At 38.3% G+C, this 18,857-nt stretch overlaps 1 long non-coding RNA gene and 1 other non-coding gene across 3 annotated transcripts in view; both read left to right on the top strand.

Moving 5' to 3' along the window:
- LOC139440017 (uncharacterized) overlaps positions 1 to 18,857 on the top strand; it is a 179,233-nt gene that overhangs the window by 86,815 nt on the left and 73,561 nt on the right. The window lies entirely within an intron of this gene.
- LOC111766703 (small nucleolar RNA SNORA67) lies at positions 2,356 to 2,495 on the top strand. Its single transcript, XR_002798669.1, has one exon. It is a non-coding gene; the product is annotated as a small nucleolar RNA SNORA67 (small nucleolar RNA).

Genomic DNA, 18,857 nt, shown 5'->3' with positions numbered 1-18,857 from the left:
GGGGGTATATGGGGACCTCATATTTTTTTAATGTAACATTAAAAATAAATTAATTAAAAAAGCAAAAAAAGCAAAAAAATAAACAAAGCATGAGCAACAAAAGAAAATAAATAAAGGGAACTTCTCAAAATTAAACACTTTTGTTTTTCAAAAGACTTTGTCAAAAAAGTAAAAAAGCAGCCTACTCAATGGGAGAAAATATTTGGAAATCACATATCCAAAAAGGGTTTGATATCCATGTTATATAAAGAGATCATACAACTCAACAATAAAGACAAGCAACCCTGTTAAAAAATAGGCAAAAGATTTGAGTAGATATTTTCTCAAAGAGAAAATACAAATGGCCCCAAAGCATATGAAAAAATGTTCAATGTCATGAGTTATTAGGGAAATGCTGATCAAAATCACTATGCGATACCATTTCACACCTTATAGAATGGCCATTTTAAAAAAAACAAACAAACAAACAGGAAGCTACAAGTGCTGGAGAGGATGTGGAGAAATAGCAACACTCCTTCACTGTTGGTGGGAATGTAGAATGGTGCAGCCTCTGTGGAAGACAGTTTGACAGTACCTCAAGAAGTTGAATCTAGAATTGACCTATGATCCAATAATATCATTACTAGGAATATATTCAGATGGACAGAAAGCAGGGATGAGAACAGACATTTGCATACCAATGTTCATTGCAGCATTATTCACAATTGCTAAAATATGGAACTAGTTCAAGTGTCCATCAGTAGGTGAATGGGTAAACAAAATGTGGTATATACATACAATGGAATACTATACAGCTGTGAAAAGAAATGAATCAGATGCATATGACAACATGGATGAACCCTGAGGATATTATGTTGAGTGAAATAAGCCACACACAAAAGAACAAATATTGTATTTGTTGTAAATACTATGAATAAACTCATGGACATAAATTCTAGGGTATAGGTTACTACGAGCTAGAATGTGGGTTGAGAATGGGAGTTGATGCTCAATATATGTAGAATTTTTTATAAAGTTCATTGTAAAAGTATGGAAATTAATGGAGTTGATGGTAGCAATTATAGTGAGTATAACTAACATTGCTGATTTATAAATGTGATTGTGGCTGAAAAGGGTAGTCTGTTGATGTAAATGTCAATTGAAAGGAAGCTAGACAATAATCAGGGAATGTATAACAGTGATTTGGTGGTGGATGAAGACTGGGTAATAGTATAAATATAAGAATGTTCTGCTTTTACAAGGAGTTAAGAATATGGTGATATGCAGGAAAGCTATAATAATGTAACTTATGGATGATAGTCATATTGTCATATTTTTTCAGCAATCATGAAAAAGATATATCAATTCTAAGGGGCAACAATAAGGGTATAGGGAAGATTGGGGTTTTTTCCTTTTGGAGTAATGAAAACATTCTAAAAATGACTGAGGTGATGACAGCACAACTTTGTGATGAAAATGAGAGCCAATGAGTATACACCTTGAATGGATTATTCAAAGCATGGGACTGTGACTGTATAACACAGGAAATCCAGTGGTGGAAGATGGACTGTGGTTAACAGAACAAATATGAGAACATTCTCTCATGAACTATAACAAATGTATAATACTAATACAGGGTGTTAAAAATTGGGTGATCTGGAGAAAAATACACCACCTGTATGATATGGGATATAACATAACATTGGTGGTGGGAATATATACAGTAGCCCTGTATGATGATATGCATGCTTGTTTTTGTAAGTTTACAATTTTTATTATACACTTATTCTTTATGTATGTTCATGTATGAATGGTATACTTCAATAAAATTTTATTTTAAAAAAGCCTTGGGAACACACTAAAAAAATGAATAGATGTTTTGGTAATGAATGGGGTTGATACCAGTACAACATTGTGAATGTAATTAACAACACTGAAATATATGCTGGTTATAAGGGGAAATGTTAGGTTGCATGAATGGTATAGAATAAACATTTTTAAAAAAATTCAGGGAACTGCACTACATGAACAGTGAGACCCTAAGTTAAACCATGGACTATAGTTAATAGTACAATTATAAAAATGTGCTTTCATCAGCTATACCAAATTTACCACACTAGTGCAAGGTGTTAATAATAGGGTGGTAAAAAAAATAGATGAAACAAAAAGAACAAATATTCCATATGGTAGATTTAAACCCAAACACATCAACAATAATATTAAATGTAAATGTTCTAAACTAGTTTTGTTAAATTGGAATATAATATGACCCACATATATAATTTAAATTTTTCTAGTAGTCACATGGCGGGGGGGGGGGGGGGGGGGGGGAGGAGAATAAATAAATAAATCTCTAAACAAAAAAAAGAAAGTTGGGTCCAAGGTGATTCCCTCGCCAAGGGGTCACCTAGTGCCCTCTCAGCAAAGTAGCAACTTGGAATAAAATCTGACAAGCTCAAGATCTTTAGGAGAGAGGGAATGTTTTTCCTTTTGCTTTCCTTTGACTACCCACATAATATTTAAGTCCCTTTTGGAATAGATTGTGTCCTCTTTTCTCCTCATCCTGATAGCTGAAGCTATCATTTTTATTGACATATACCAGAGGCATCGATGCACAGCAGGTTTCTTTAGTCATCATCTGTGACTATATACACAGAATTGGTCATGGATTTTGGTTGTAAAGGTGCAATTATTAACATGGGGACAGAAGAAGACAACCAGACACTGAAACTTTTTACAACATCTCCATTGAGGAGATGCCCCTCTGAGTTGCTGACCTCTGAGGAGCTGTCCTGTTGCCTAGCCTCAGCTAGGGTTCATTCCTGGGGGACCAAGGAGGAGCAGGAGTAGGGAGGAAAGGGAGCCACAGGATGGACATCTTGTCAATTTTCTTTTTTTCCCTGTGAATGAATGTCACTTTTTGAGGGCAAGAAAGAAGTGAAAGAAATAAAAGAAATAAAAGAAAAGAAAAGAAAGAGAAAGAAAGGTTGGAGTTATTACATTAATATCAAAGTAGAGTTCAGAACAAAGAATATACCATGGATAAAGAGGGACATTTCATAATGATGAAGTAGTAAACTCATCAAGAGAACACAACAAACCTGAATGTTAGTGAATGTAATAAAAGAGCTTCAACACATTGAAGCAATAACTGAAAGAAATGAAAGAGAAGTAGACAAACCCACGATTATAGTTGGAAATTTTAACAGTCCTTTCTAGTTCATAGAACAAGTAGAAAGAAAAATCAGCAAGGAAAGGGAGACTTGGACAACACTTTCAGTCAAATTGACAGCAGCAGAGTAAAGATTCATTTCAAGGAAACACGGACCATTCACAGAGATAAGACCTTATCCTGGGCCATAAGCCAAATCTCAATAAATTTAAAAAGATTGAAATTATACAAAATATGTTCTCTCATTACAGTGGCTATAAATTCAAAATCAATAATGGAAAGATATCTGTGTGGAAAATGTTCAAATATTGAGAAATTAAACAACACAATTCTAAATAATCCATGGGTCAAAGAAAAATTAAAAAGAAAATTAGAAATTATTTTGGATGGAATCAAAATCAAAATAGTATATCAAAACACATTTGATCCAGAGAGAGCAGTGCTTAGATGGAAATTTATAGTGTTATGTGGGTATATTGCAATAGCAGAAAGGTCTCAAATCAATGATCTAAGTTCCCACTTTAGAAAACTAGAAAAAAGGCAAATTAAAGCCAAAGCAAGACAAAAGAACAAAATAATGAAGACAAGAGCAGAAATCAATGAAAGCAAACAAAAGAAAATAGTGAAAAGTCAATGAAACAACATATTTTGCAGTAATTTCACTCCTATTTACCCAAAGAAAAATGAAAACCTATGTTCACAGACAGAAAGACTTGTACTCAAATATTCAGAGTAGCTTTATTTATAGTCAAAAATTTGAAAGAACCCAAATACCTATCAGTTGGTGATTGGAGAAGAAAGAAAATCTTTAAAAAACAAAACAAAGCAAAACAATAAACAGCAACAGTGGTGAATCTCTAAAGTAATAAGTGAATTAAAAAAAAGCTGGACACAAAAGGTCACACAATGTATGATTCCATTTCTATGAAATTAGAAAAAGCAAACCTAGTGGCAGAAAAGAGAGCAGTGGTTTCCAGGGTCCAGGGGGAGAGAGAGAAGATTGGCACCAGAGGGGTAGGTACAACCCTGTAGGGGTGATGGAAATAGTCTATACCATGATTATGATTGTGGTTACATGACTGTGTACAATTGCCAAAAGTCATTCAACTGTACACTTAAACTTGGTGAATTTTATGGTGTACAAATTACACTTCAATGAGGGTGATTAGAAAAAAGAGAAAACTTTGAACTACAAATATTTGAAAAGTAAATTTTAAAAATTATTTTTATATGCTTATTCTAAAAGAAAAATGTTAAACAGTACAAAAATGTATACAATGAAATGTAAAGTCCTTTCCTCTTTAAAAGACCACTTCCTGAGATATATTAACTGAAAAGTTTCTAATGTAAATTTCCAGAAATTTTCTATGCATAAACAAGCATTTATCATTTACACTTGTTCTGCAAAATTTTTCTTTTTCTTTATTTTTTTAAACAAGTGACAATTCATTGATGACTTTAAAAAATCTTGGACACTGACATAGATCTATTTCATTCTTTCTTTTTACTGACTACATATTCTTCTATCGAATAGATTAATTAATTTAGCCATTCCTTTATTGCTAAATGTCCAGATTTCTTCCAAGTTTTGCTATAATAAAAAATGCTATCTTATCATGAGCACATGTTTTTGTATCTTGTACCTGTTTACCTGTAAGATAAATTCCTAGCCATAGAATTGTGGGGCGATTGTTTATGCAAATTTAAAATTTTGATGAGTGTAACAAAACAGCATTTCCATAAACTTACTCGCTCTAACCATACCTGTTTACTTATATCTCCTCTGATTTGCGGTATTATCAAACTTTTAAATCTTCACCAAACTGAAAGGTAAGAAAATGCTACCTCATTATTTACAGACCCCAAATTTTCTTAACATTAGAACAGAACACTGGATATTAGGACTTTCTGTGAGAATCAGTCCACATCAGAATGGACCTACCTGCCTCCCAGAATCACTAATTCCTGATGAAAACCTAAATCAACTCTGCGTGCATAGCTGCAAAGAAAAATCACCTATTTTTTTTAAGGCATCTTTCCTTTTTTCCTTTCATGATCATATAACAGTATGTTTTCTGCATAGACCTCTCATTTTTGATCTTACAGAAGCAGAATACACATCCACGTGTCTCTTGGAGTTCATGCTTTTAGTCTCTTAAGTGCTTTTGCTCTCCTCAGTGTTCCCTTCCTCCACGGGTATTTAATCACATATACGACAAACCAGCATTATATATGATTCTCCTAGTAATGCCATATGTTTTTCCTGAATGGGGATAGATGGAGGAATTTATTGTCTTTGATCATTGCACTATAGCAAATACAATTATGGCATGGGAAATTTCCTACTAAAGTTCAAGAGAAATGGGATAACCCTCTCCTTTGGATGATTTGTGTGTCTGAATGAATCAGGGGTTTTCCCCCAGATTCATCCTCTTTCATATGTCATCATGGAGATGATGTGCCTGTATTCATTGCTAGTGAAGGATTTTTCTCCACTCCCGTTGCCAATCAAATAATTACTTCTTTAAAACAGAGGGAATGATTTAGCAGTTGAAGACTTGGTGGTATCTCTCAAAGTTTCATCAGGATTGACTTAGGCCTTCATTCTTGTAGAAGTATCACAAACCACATGGAGTCCTAAGTCATTTCAGAAGAGCTGTCTTTGTAAGAAACCCCTAATTTTCGTGGCCCCACCTTCTCTGAGGTTATCAAACCTGCAAAGCACCATTTTCTGAAAACAAACTAAGAACCTAAAATTCTGACTTGAGTAACATCTGGTAGGTCAGTTATACCTGGTAGGTTTCAGGATTTTGAATAAAGGATATAAATGGAATATTTAGTTCCAATTTTAACTTATAGTGCTATATGTATTTTCATACACTTGGAGTGCTTTTATGTGTTTTATAATTCTGTAGTTGTCCCTGTGAATAAGTAGGTCACTTTGTTTAGGAAAATTGCCACAGGAGTGCTCTTTTCTGCCACCCTAAAAAAATTTGCTTTCTGTTTAATTTGTGTCCTTAAAAAAGGGGACAGAGGGAAGCCAAGTAAGCTTCAAAGCCAGGACACCCAGTTGGAATTCCTGCTTTAGGCACCACTTCCAATGAAGGGCATTGTCAGTGGAGTTGGATGCTCCCTCAGCTTTGGCCTGGGCTCTTTAAGAACTGTCACTGTCACTGTTATGGCTGATAGTCTCTGTCAAATAGTAAAGAATGGAAGAAGGCTCCTGAGCCCACAAAGCAATATTATATGTAGCACAGTGTTTGAGGATGGCACACAGAGGTGAAAGCAAGGGGTTGAATCAAGGGTCACTGGAATACAAGGACATGCCTTTGTGTGGGAGACACAACCTACTGTGTGATTGCTAAGAGCTCTCTGGAGAGAAACAACCACATTTGTACTCACACTTGACGGGAGTGGAAGGGTCCCTGTGGGTGAGTAGCCCATTAGGTGTCTGGGTCACTGAAAACACAGCATCCCACTAAGCCCAGACCTGAACTAAAAACGGCTAAAACAATACAAACACAGCAGCGAGACCCTTTCAGGCTTCGTTTAAATGGCAACTGTTCTGCATCTCTTGGCATCCTTGAAGCTTCAGCCTGGCATCTTGTGAAGTTGGAAAGCCACACTAACAACCATTCTACTGCATTCCCACACAGAGGTGGCTGGCTCCCTGGCTGCCTGGGCTCCTTGGGAGTTTCTGACAGGTTTTTCATCCGAGTTACCCTGCTTGTGTTCCTGTTGTGTGATGAGGCTATGGCAAATCCAGCCAGCCTTGGGAACAAAGGGGGTTCTGATAGGTGTCTCTTCAACAGCTGAGCTCTATTAAACAATACATGCCTTTTCTTTTCATTCCCTAACTTCCTGCTGTTTGCCGAGGGTGCTGTGTCCCCCTAATTCAAACACTTCTAAGGAATGGGATCCCTGTGAATTTTCTATATAAAACAGCCACTAGGTCTCCAAGGCTCGTTCTTAACATCAATCACTGTCCTGTTGAGAGTCCTGGGCACGCCATCTTAATTGACCAGAACCAAATCCAGTTGTTCAATATTGGAAAATAAATGCTATTCAATTGGTTTCCTTTAGGCACTTTGCAGAGTTAATGTTTAAACATACAAGCATTCAGGTATCAAGATGTAATAAGCCAAATAATTTCAAGAGCTTTCTTAATTTTAAAAATTGCTTGGAAGTTCAAACACCATGATGGAAATATTCTCTGTGCTAAAAGAGGTTCTACGAATCTTTTATTTTCCCTGAAGTTATTGATGATGCAACATGGACAGACAGTTAGGGGCTCTGTTTAACTGGATTTGCAAACTTAGATAAATCACACTACTTGAGGCTCAGTCTTCTCATCTGTAAAATGGGGATAATGACAGCACCTACTTCCCAGGAATGTTATGTAGATTAAATGAAATAAAATGATGCTTAGCATGACAGCAAGATGATCACCATGTAGTAAAAAGTAAATGTTAGCTAAAAATGTCTCCTTAGCACAAAGTATGCAGGAATTTCATAGTTGGCCTAATACGTTTTGTGAAAATAACTGTATAAAATTAGAACTTTAAAAAAATACTCGAAAAAAGTACAGTTTTGTGTTCTATATTTAGAAGATAATGTCACTTTATGTCGGATAAAATAAAAACTTTCCTGATGTTTTCTTCTCTTCCCACTTGGACTTGATGTACCCAGTATGTGTTAACTTATTGGGGGATATCAGAGGAGTGTATGTAACTGAGTTTATGTTTTTTCTCCTTTCTCTTACTCCATTCCTTCTGTGCGCTCACTTCTAATAGCACTTACTATATTATATTGAGATTATCCACTTACCTGTCTGAATTATCCACCAGGGTATGAACTTCTTCCCAGCAGGGACTGTGTCTTATTTATCTTTGTATCAGAAGCAACTTTCATAGCATTTGACACTTAACACTACTATGGCAGGTCCTGAGTAAATGTTTGATGACAGACCGAATATATTTTTAAGGACTTTTTGTCATTTTATAGCTGTACTTAGTTATTATTAACTCCTGCCAAAACATTTTTTAATAGCGTAAAATGTGTTCCCCTTGAGAAAATATTATTACAGTAACAAATATATTGTATTAATATCAAGTAATTTAAAAATAGGTTTCAAATTCTAATTTTGCTCTGTTAAACCAAGCTTCGGCTGGAATGTGGTTTCAAGCAACTCAAGATAGGGATACTCCCAAAATGGAACGATATCTCGCAGTGGGTGAAAGAGCCCGAGGTTTCTCTGGTCCAGACGCGGCTGCTGGAAGCCCTGTTTGGCCCAGATGGATCTCGAATCCCGTACATGGAGCAAGTGAGCAGGGTCACGCTTGAGCTGAAGGTTCTGGAACCCTCGGATCTCACTGAGCCGGTGGTTTATGCAAATACTCGTACACACTCCGGACCAAGTGGATGCTCCAGTCCCTGGCAGAATGGCACCGCCAGCGACAGGAATGAGGGATGCTCGAACTAGGCCGGTGGATGCAGTGGAGCCAATTTCCAGCCAAAGTGACTGGTAGCAGGAAGTAGAGTAGGTTGTGGAGTGGCTCAGGCCTGGTTTAAACTCTGCCCCAGCCTATCAAAATAGGGGAAAAAACAACCGTTTGGAGGCTTCTGCCTTTGCCTCTGTGAATCCTGAGGTGAATGTTTTGTTTTTAAGGTTATTGATTAAATAACATTTTTACAAAGTGAAAAAATCCTAATTTTGAAATATTTCAAACATACGTAAAAGTTAAGGAAATAAAATCACAGATGCCCATGTATCAATCACTAAAATTAAACAAATACAAATACTTTGCTTTGTCTGGCTCTCTAGAGAAGCAATGTAAATGATCGCGCTGCCCCTCATCCCCATCTTTCCTCCTCCCACCATTTCTTCTGCCCCCTTCCTCTCTGGAGGCAATGACTGTCAGGAAATAGTGTGTATATTCTCTATAACAAAAGTACAGAACTATCAGAAGCTTCTGATTTTTAGAAAAAAATCAAAATAAGTCTTTTCAGATAGGAAGTCTTTTTAACTTTCTTTCTTTCTTTCTTTCTTTTTTTCGGTGATGTATTTGTTTTGCTCAGCACAAAAGACCATACTGCCCAGGAGAGGAAAAACATCACAGTGCATCCTTGCTCAAGGGTCTGATTGGGGAGGCAGTGATTTAAAATGTAACTGTCCCATGACTTCTGATTGCTTAGTAAAAAAGTGTGATCTGGCAATTGTGACACCTTGCATTTCTTGGTCTTAAAACCACAAATGATGTATCTAAGCACTATGCACTTCATTTTTCACAGTCTATGTCAGTTCTGGAAATAGTCACTGAACAACTTGTCCTGGGCGAATAAGAATTTTTCTGCCTGGAGGAAAAATAATATTGATTTTATTCATTTTCCTGGAAATATGTTTTCACCTGCCCTTTTTCACGTTTTCCTCTCCTTGTGCATTTAACACAGCAGAGTACACCCTAGACAATAGTACATTTTTTTTACAACTTGTTATTCCCCTGGTTCAGATTTTTTTAAATTGAGATTTAATTCACATATAAAATTCACCCTTTAAAAGTGTATTCCGTGGTTTTTAGTATTTTCACAAGGTTGTGCAACTCTCATTATCTAATTCTAGAACCTTTTCTTAGCCCAAAAAGAAATTTCATCCCATTAGCAGTATCTCCATTACACCTCCCTCCAGGCCCAGGTAACCACAAATTTACCCTCTATCTCTGTGGATTTGCCTGTTCTGAACATTTCATATAAATGGAATCCTACAATATGTGGCTTTTTGTGTCGGGCTCCTTACAGTTAGTGTATTGTTTCCAAAGCTCATCTATGTCACAGCACATTGCAGAACTTCATTCCTTTTTATAGTTGAATAATACTTACTATATATGGATGTACCACATTTTGTTTAGCCATTCAGTAGTTGAAGGTCATTTGGATTGTTTCTGCTTTTTGCCTGTTATAAACAATACTGTTATGAACATTGTGCACACGTTTTTGTGTAAACACATGCTTTCAATTATTTTATACCTAGGAGTGGAATTCCTGGGTCATTTGGTTACTCTACTCTATTGCTATTTGAGAAATTGCTAAATTGTTTTCCAATGTGGCTTCATCATGTTACATTCCCATTAGCAGTGTTGGAGGCTCCAATTTCTTCACATATTTGCCAACACTTGTTACCTGTCTTCCTGATTATAGCCATCCTAGTGGATGTGAAATAGTAGCTCATTGTGATTTTGATTTTCCTTTCCCTAATGGCTAATAATATTAAGCATCTTTTCATGTGTTTTGGGTAGCTTTGTTGGAGAAATGTCTATTCAAATCCTTTGCCCCTTTATTAATTGGGTTACTTGTTTTTTCTATTGAGTTGTAAGAATTCTTTGTATATTCTAGAACCAGACTCTTATAGAACATATGGTTTATAAATATTCTGTTGGTTATCTAGTATTGTCCCCTCTTTCATTCCTATTTTAAGTAATTTGAGTCTTTTCTCTTCTTGATAAATCTACCTAAAGGTTTTTCAATTTTGTTAATCTTCTTAAAGAACAAACTTTGGTTTCATTAGTTTTCTCTATTGTTTTTTCTATTCTTTATTTCATTTTTCCACTCTAATATTTATTTATTTATTTATTTATTTATTTTATTATTTCTCTCCCCTTCCTTGCCCCCTGCCCCATTGTCTGCTCTCTGTGTCCTTTTGTTGTGTGTTCTTCTGTGTCCGCTTGTATTCTTGTCAGTGGCACCAGGAATCTGTGTCTCTTTTTGTTGCGTCATCTTGCTGCATCAGCCCTCTGTGTGTGTGGCGCCACTCCTGGGCAGGCTGCACCTTTTTCACGCGGGGCAGCTCTCCTTATGGGGCTCACTCCTTGCACATGGGGCTTCCCTACACCTCTGTGTCAGACGGCACTCCTTGTGTGCATCAGCACTGTGCATGGGCCAGCTCACCACATGGGTCAGGAGGCCCTGGGTTTGAACCCTGGACCTCCCATGTGGTAGGCGGATGCTCTATCAGTTGAGCCAAATCCTCTTCCCTCCACACTAATATTTATTATTTCTTTCCTTCTGATGTGTATTCTGTTGTTTTTGTGTGAAATGTTGTGTAGATGTCTATTAGGCTTGGTTAGTTTATAGTTATTATTCAAGTCTTCTATTTCCTTTTTAATATTCTGTGTAATTGTTCTATTATTGAAAGTGGGATATTGAAGTCTCCAACTATTATTGTTGAATTTTATATTTCTCCCTTCAATTCTGTGCATTTTTGCCTCATGTTTCTTGGGGCTCTATTGTTAGGGGCATATATGTTTACAGTTGTCCTAATTCAGATTAGGAATGCATCCAATCAGGCCCCACCTAACAACTATATTTGGGCACATATAATTATGAAGCTAGATCCCACCTTGGTCCTTATTTAGCTCTCTTATAGATAATAAAAAACTGAGACACACAAATATTAAATAGCTTTCCAAAGAGCTACTAGTTATTGCTAGAGACAGGATTAGAATAGGTCTCCTGATTCACAATCAGACACTCTTCTCTCTTAGCCCTGTAAAATAATCAGGGACTTTTTAAAAACAATGGTGTACATCTGTTACCTTGTTACTAAGCTATAAAATTACCTTTTTCAATGTAAAGAGACAGATGGAAATAATTCTTCCATTTTTTCTAAAATGGAAAATTTTATGTAGTCAATATTAAAAAACCATAATCCACTATTATTTGAGGGAATAAATGTGGTTGAATGATAATAACAGATTTTAAGTTCCTAATGCAAATCCTGAATTTTTACACGAACTAGCCTATGTCAAAATAATGGAATATAATGGAAATACAATCAAGGTATTAACTAGCTCTTGCAATCCAGGTATATTATGTCAAGAATGATTTTAATCTAAAAAATGTTTCCTATTATTACCTAATAAACTGGGTTAGCAAATTCTTTTATGATTGTCTGTTTGTTTGTTTTATTTTATTTTATTTTTTTATTGACTTTGTAATAATATTACATTAAAAAAATATATATATATGAGGTCCCATTCAACCCCACCACCCCCAACCCCACCTCTCCCCCCCCAGCAACACTCATTCCCATCATCATGACACATCCATTGCATTTGGTAAGTACATCTTTGGGCACCTCTGCACCTCATGGTCAATGGTCCACATCATGGCCCATACTCTCCCCCATTCCATCCAGTGGGCCCTGTGAGGATTTACAATGTCCGGTGATTGCCCCTGAAGCACCATCCAGGGCAGCTCCATGTCCCAAAGACGCCTCCACCTCTCATCTCTTCCTGCCTTTCCCCATAAGAAGTAAGATTTTTGGGAAGTAGGCATGCTAGCAAAAACCAACTAATTCAAATTTGAGGACTAGCATTTTCTACTGAAAAATAAGGGACAAAAATCAAGAAAACAGACATAATAAATTTTGAATAGCATTAACCTACCTTTTGATTTCTGGGATTTCTCTTATTTTATTAAAATTCACTTATTTGCTTGCAATACTCAATGCTTTCCATGAAATGCATTAAAATTCATAGCAATTTAAATCTCAAACACCCTTCTCTACCTTTCCCTAACAATTTTAGTTTTCCAGGCTGCTCAAGCAAATACTGTGCAGAGGATGGCTTAAACAATGGGAATTTAATGACTCACAGTTATGAGGCTAGGAAAAAAAGTCCCAATCAAGGCATCATCAAGGAGATGCTTTCTTCCCAAAGACTGGCATTCGTAGCTTGTCACATGGCTGGGCACATGGCAGTGTCTCCTGGTCTCTCCCTTCCCTTCCAGGTTTTGTTGATGTTCAGCTTCTGGCTGCTCCTGCTGTGGCTTTCTCCCTCTCTATCTGAATTTCATTCTACTAATAAAGGACTCCAGTAATAGGATTAAGACCTATCCTGATTGAGGTGAGCCATATCTTAACTAAAGTAAACTCATCAAAAGGTCCTCCTTAACAATAGGCTTACAGCCACAGGAATGCATTAAGTTTAAGAACATGTCTTTCTGGGATACATAGTTCCAAACCTTCACACTACCCTACCAACAGTTTATCTTTCACAGTCACTTAAACATAGTTATTGTCTAGATGTAGCCTAGGGCTATATCTATTTCTAGTCTATACATTAAATGGCTTCTTTCCTTAGGTATGGATTGAAACTAGAGTCATTCACACACTTCATACTTGGCTCATTGTTGTATTTCTTTCCTCCAATTACATTTTTCACTTCTATTCCATTTATATTTATCCCTAAGGACACAATCCAGGCTTAGGTTTTACAAAGTTCACTGATATATTTATATTCCCTTATTTTTTGAACTCACAAATTTTGCCCCCATGACTTATTTTACATGCCATGATTTTCCTTCCAGTGAACAGTTGTAAGAATCTGAGTGGCAATGTTAGTCCAATAAAAGCAGGGCTTGTTGAGAGATTTGACTGAGATTAGGGGTCTGGATAAGTAAAGAACTACCCTTCATTTGTTCAACAAATATTAAAGAACCCTACTATGTGCCAGGCCCTGTTCAACAGTAAACAAAACTCACCAAATCTCAGGCCTCATGGATTTCACATTCTAGTTCAGAATGAAAGATAACAAAAAATAAGCAGATAGGGAAGCAGACTTGGCCCAGTGGTTAGGGGATCTATCTACCACATGGGAGGTCCACGGTTCAAACCCTGGGCCTCCTTGACCTGTGTGCAGCTGGCCCACGCGCAGTGCTGATGTGCGCAAGGAGTGCCCTGCCACGCAGGGGTGTCCTGCGTAGGGGAGCCCCACGCGCAAGGAGTGTGCCCCGTAAGGAGAGCTGCCCCGGAATGGCGCTGCACACACGGAGAGCTGACACAACAAGATGACACAACAAAAAGAGACACAGATTCCTGTGCCACTGACAACAACAGAAGCGGACAAAGAAGAACATGCAGCGAATAGACACAGAGAACAGACAACTGGGGCAGGGGGTGGGGGAAGGGGAGAGAAATAAATAAATAAATCTTAAAAAAAAAGGCAGATAAATACATCTGTTCCATGTTAATAAGTTCTAAGAAGAAAACTAAAGCAGGCCAGGGGGTAATATTTAAATAAAATGTTTGGTCAGGGAAGGCCTCACTGATTTGAAATCTGAATGACATGAAAAGCTAGCTATTTGGGCATCTTGGAATGGAAGAAGCAAAGTCTTCGAGGTAAGAGTGTGCCAGGTGCATTCAAGGATCAGTGAGGAGCCAGTGTGACTGGAAGGGCACGTGGAAGGGTAGAGAGAGAGTTGATACGATCAGGGCACTTAGCGCCTTGCAGTTCATGGTGAGGGAGCCAGAGCTTCCTCTGAGTCAGGTGGGGTCCGCTGGAGTATTTGAGCAGAACAGTGAAAGGCTCTACCTTAAGCTTTAAAAGGATCCCTCTGGCTTTTGTGTGGAAAACACGGTGTAGGCGGACAGAGACAGAAGCAGAGAGACAAATGAGGAAAATATTCAATGTTCCAGGCAAGGGATGATGCTCATTTGCTACCATGGTGGTAGCAGGGTTCTGAAAAAAAGAGCAAGGAAGGTCTGAGTAATGTAAGCTTGGGATGGTGAGTGGGGAATGGAGGCATATAGAGGCTAAGGGACTTTTCTTATTTCTTTTGTTTTTGATTGTAAAGAATGCATAGGAACAATGTAAAGATTTATACTAAAATGAGCACTTGAGAATTCTTCAACCAGATTAAGAAATGAAAACATTGCCAGCACCTTGAAAGCCCCAGTGTTCTCTCCCCAGTCACAGCCTTGCCCTGCCTTCTAGAGGCAACCAACATCCTTCCTTGTTTTGATGATTCTTTTCTTCATTACAGAATTAGCAGTGGTATATGTATCCCTACACAATATATTGTTAGTTTTGAAAAAACTCTGTAGCAAGCACAAACGTAGTCCTGCAGGGAAAGGATAATACTGCTGCTGTTACATAGAGGATTCCAGGAGAAGATGAGTGAAGAGAATCATATGGTCACAGTCTGGCTTCAGCTTCCCTGAAAGTGTGTAAGATCCCCATCTGGGGAAGTCAGTGAGCAAGATCTTGAATGAATCTTGGAAAACACTGGGCATTTGGGCTAGCTTAGCAGGACTGTGTTCTAAACTCCAAACTCCATGTCTAGCAGGAAGCTGGTAGAGGAGTGGGCTGTTCTTCATTTCCTGTGTCTAAGCATATAAGCTGGCCTGTCTCCAGCTCCCAGGAGCAGGTCAAAGCTGACCGCTTTTGTGGAATGAACGGAGTGCCCTCTGCTAATCTGTGCTACAGGGTATGAAGTGGACAGCAGGTAGTCAAGACAAGCCAAGTATGGATAAGAGCCTGGGTGGCTCACCCAGGCACTCTCAACTCATGGTCAAAAGGTGGTGGGTGCAAGGTTAGCCATGAACTTAATGCAAAAATCCTCAATGTGGTTCTGTATCTTTAGTTACAATGTTAACTAGTGCTTTCTTTTTCTGGTGTACAGCTATTAACCTGGAATCTCCTTTCACCATCTTTCTTTTAGTTTCTCTTTATTATCCTGGTTTGTATGTATCTCAAGTTCTTCTAGATTTGAGTTTAAATCCATCGTCATCTTTATTCATTTATACAGTCAGTAATCCTTTAGGTCAACCTACACATTTACTACGTTTGATGCTCTTCAATCCCTCCTGTATCTTCATCTTTCTCTCTGGTACCATTTTCCTTTGGCCTGAAGAACACCTTTCAGAATTCTTTCAGGCAAGTCTATTACCAGTGAATGCTCTTGGTTTTATCTTTCTTTCTTTTTTTGTAATTGTCTTTATTTGCCTTTAATCTGCACTGAGAATCAGCACTGAGTTGTTTTTTTAAAAAATTTTCATGTGAACATTTATTGAATTGGGTTAGGCCTGTTTGGCCCCGCAAGAGTGGCTCTGTTGTGCCCTTCAGGCCATTCACACTCAGACAACTGACACTGCTGCATCTTCTCTCCGTTCCCCACCTCCATCCTCTTTCCTCACTGGCTTGCCCTGTTCCCTGTAGAGAGGGTGCCCCTCCAAATCTAAGTTTTTTTGTCTTCTCTGCCTCTTACCTCTGACCTCACTTCACATTCTCCTTGTAGTGGTCATGCTTTGCCCCTTTAGACCATGCGTGGCTCAGTTTTCCTGGGCTAGGCACTTGGCTTCCCATCAACTGTCACCCAAGGTCTCTCTCAGCTCCACTGCTTCCAGCCTCTGGACCAATCTCCCTCCAAGTTTGATTGGACCCTGAAAGCTCTTGACTTCAGACAAATTTCTGTGGGTGCAATTTTTGGTGGGTTGATTTAAAAACTTTAGACACTGGTGATGACGCAGTATTAATAGAAATAGGTGAAAGAGGATCTTGGGGAGGATAAGGAAACACCCTCATGATTTTTCAAGATAGAAGGTAAACATAGCATAAAACAAACCCAGTGAAACTCATGACACCTACACACAAAAACTTTATATAAGTAGATGGAAACTTTATCTGAAATATTTAAACTATTTTCCTATACTGATGGTTTAGGGAAATGTTCTATGATTTTTAAGTCTCAAATTATTCTCAGAATAATCATAAATGATCATATATTGGAACTTTACTATTATAACAACTGACCATATAGTAGATTTTAAAAAACTATTTGAATGCTTTTAAATAAAAGCAGATTTCTTTTTGAAGAAAGCATGCTATCAAGGAAGTGGCTTTTGGGAAGCGGACAAGGCTCAACTGTAGAGTGCCTACCTACCATATGGAGGGTCCAGGGTTCGATATCCAGGGCCTCCTGACCCACGTCATGAACTGGCCCATGCTCAGTCTGCCATGTGCAAGGAGTGCCGTGCCACATAGTGGTGTCCCTGCGTAGGAGTGCCCCACGCGCAAGGAGTGTACCCCACAAGGAGAGAGCTACGCCACGTGAAAAAAAGTGCAGACTGCCCAGGAGTGGTGCCTCATACACGGAGAGCTGATGCAGCAAGACAACGCAACAAAAAGAGGCGCAGTTTCCCAGTGCCACCTGACAATGCAAGCAGACGCAGAAGAACACACAGCAAATGGACACAGAGCAGACAACAGGGGGGAAGGGGTGAGAAATAAATAAAAATAAATCTTTTTTTTAAAAAAGTGGCTTTTATAACAGGTTGTGAATAAAACATTGCAACTCAATCAATGGCTTGGATTTTCTTTATTGGCCTGGAGTTCATTTTACCTGGCTATGCAATGGAGAAACTCATTGTTGTAAAGGTATTTTGAGAGCCTTAAATGAAAGATAACTCTCAAAGTGCAAAGAATAACCAGACATTCTACTGTAGTGCTCATGTTGATCTTATTTTAAAAGTTTTGTTCTTTTTCCAGTCTCATAGAGGAAACGCCATCTGTAAAATTCATCCTGTTGTGATGAATTATAAGAAGGGATATGGAAGTCAGCTCTGAATTTCCTTTTCTTTTGGTGTGTGTAAACCCAGTCTTTAATGTTATAGCCCTGTTGTTTTTGTGGTTTCCTTTCCTCTACGTCAACTGCATTCGTGTGAAGGGCTTTCTCCAAGATTGGCAGCCTTTCTGAATTTTCAACTGGCAAACTTTTCACATAGACTGGACTGTGTAAAGCCAATTTTTTCCCCCAACTGAAGACGTGACTATGTCCTGGCACCTCCTCACTGTCAGAACCTTGACAGAGAAGTCAGAGAACTGTTGTAATATTGTATTGACTATGAAGATGAAGCTGCAGTGTGGGGAAGGAGATGGAAGAGTATTGAGGGGAATTTTTTCTATGAATAAAAAAGAGAGTTTCTTTTCTTCTAATAGTCTCTGATTAGATAGAAAAAGGGTGCTGATGATTACAGGAGTGGAGTTACAAAAGTCAGGCAAGCTGAATAAAGTGGGTGAGTCTGGGGGGGGTCCCTCGAGTCAAGCTGCCCCACTTTTGGAAATGGGAGAAGGCCTGTGAGTTGTGAGGTTAGCCTTGCAGCTGGGAAGCTGAATCTGTGGGCTGGGTGGTATGTGCAGAATGTGTTTGATCAGTTTCCCCATGTGGGGCTGAAGAAGGGGCATAAAAGATTGTGATCAAAATAAGCTGAAAGGACGAGTCAAGTACTGGGGGATAAATCTTAGCTCTAATTTAGATTCTGTAGAATTTTCCTATTGAAATCTTTGGCTATAGAAAGAGAAGTTTGGTTTTCGTAATTTTCAATCTGTGAAAAATGCACAGAATATTTTAGTGCCTCTACAAATATTTGAAAATCTCCTCCATCATGCCCCTTTGGCACCCCTAGGAATCTGATGCCAACGCTGCCATTTGGGGAATATAATATGAGAATGAACATGATGACGGCCTCGATGATCTTTTTGTATCCCTGACAACTAAGAGATGTTAGTCAAAAATGGCTGTGAGAAAGCAAGGCTTGGAAACTTCACTCCTTCTTTTGAAAAACTTTGGGAAGGAGCCTACTTAGGAAGTTTATTGCCTGTATCTCCCCTTCCCTCATGAGTTCAAGGACTCCACAAACATTGGCCTCACAACATGCCCAGGCAGTCACAGAAGCCAAGCGTGTCGCCACAGGTGGCTGGCTTTATTCTGAGGTGGCTGATTAGCTCGGGGTCACTCAGGCTGCTGGAGGAAGGCTGGGACAAAGCCAAGCCCTGATAGCAAGTCTTGAGCAACAAACAGTCAGCAGTGCTCCTAAAACTTGTAGGCAGCTGGTAGGAGAGGTTCTTGAGGTAAATAAACATTAGGGGACTAA

This window comes from Dasypus novemcinctus, chromosome 11 (genome assembly GCF_030445035.2).
Source record: "Dasypus novemcinctus isolate mDasNov1 chromosome 11, mDasNov1.1.hap2, whole genome shotgun sequence".
NCBI classification, from domain to species: Eukaryota; Metazoa; Chordata; class Mammalia; order Cingulata; family Dasypodidae; genus Dasypus; species Dasypus novemcinctus.
Note: the sequence above shows the minus strand (reverse complement) of the source record. Positions and strands in the feature narration are given on the sequence as shown.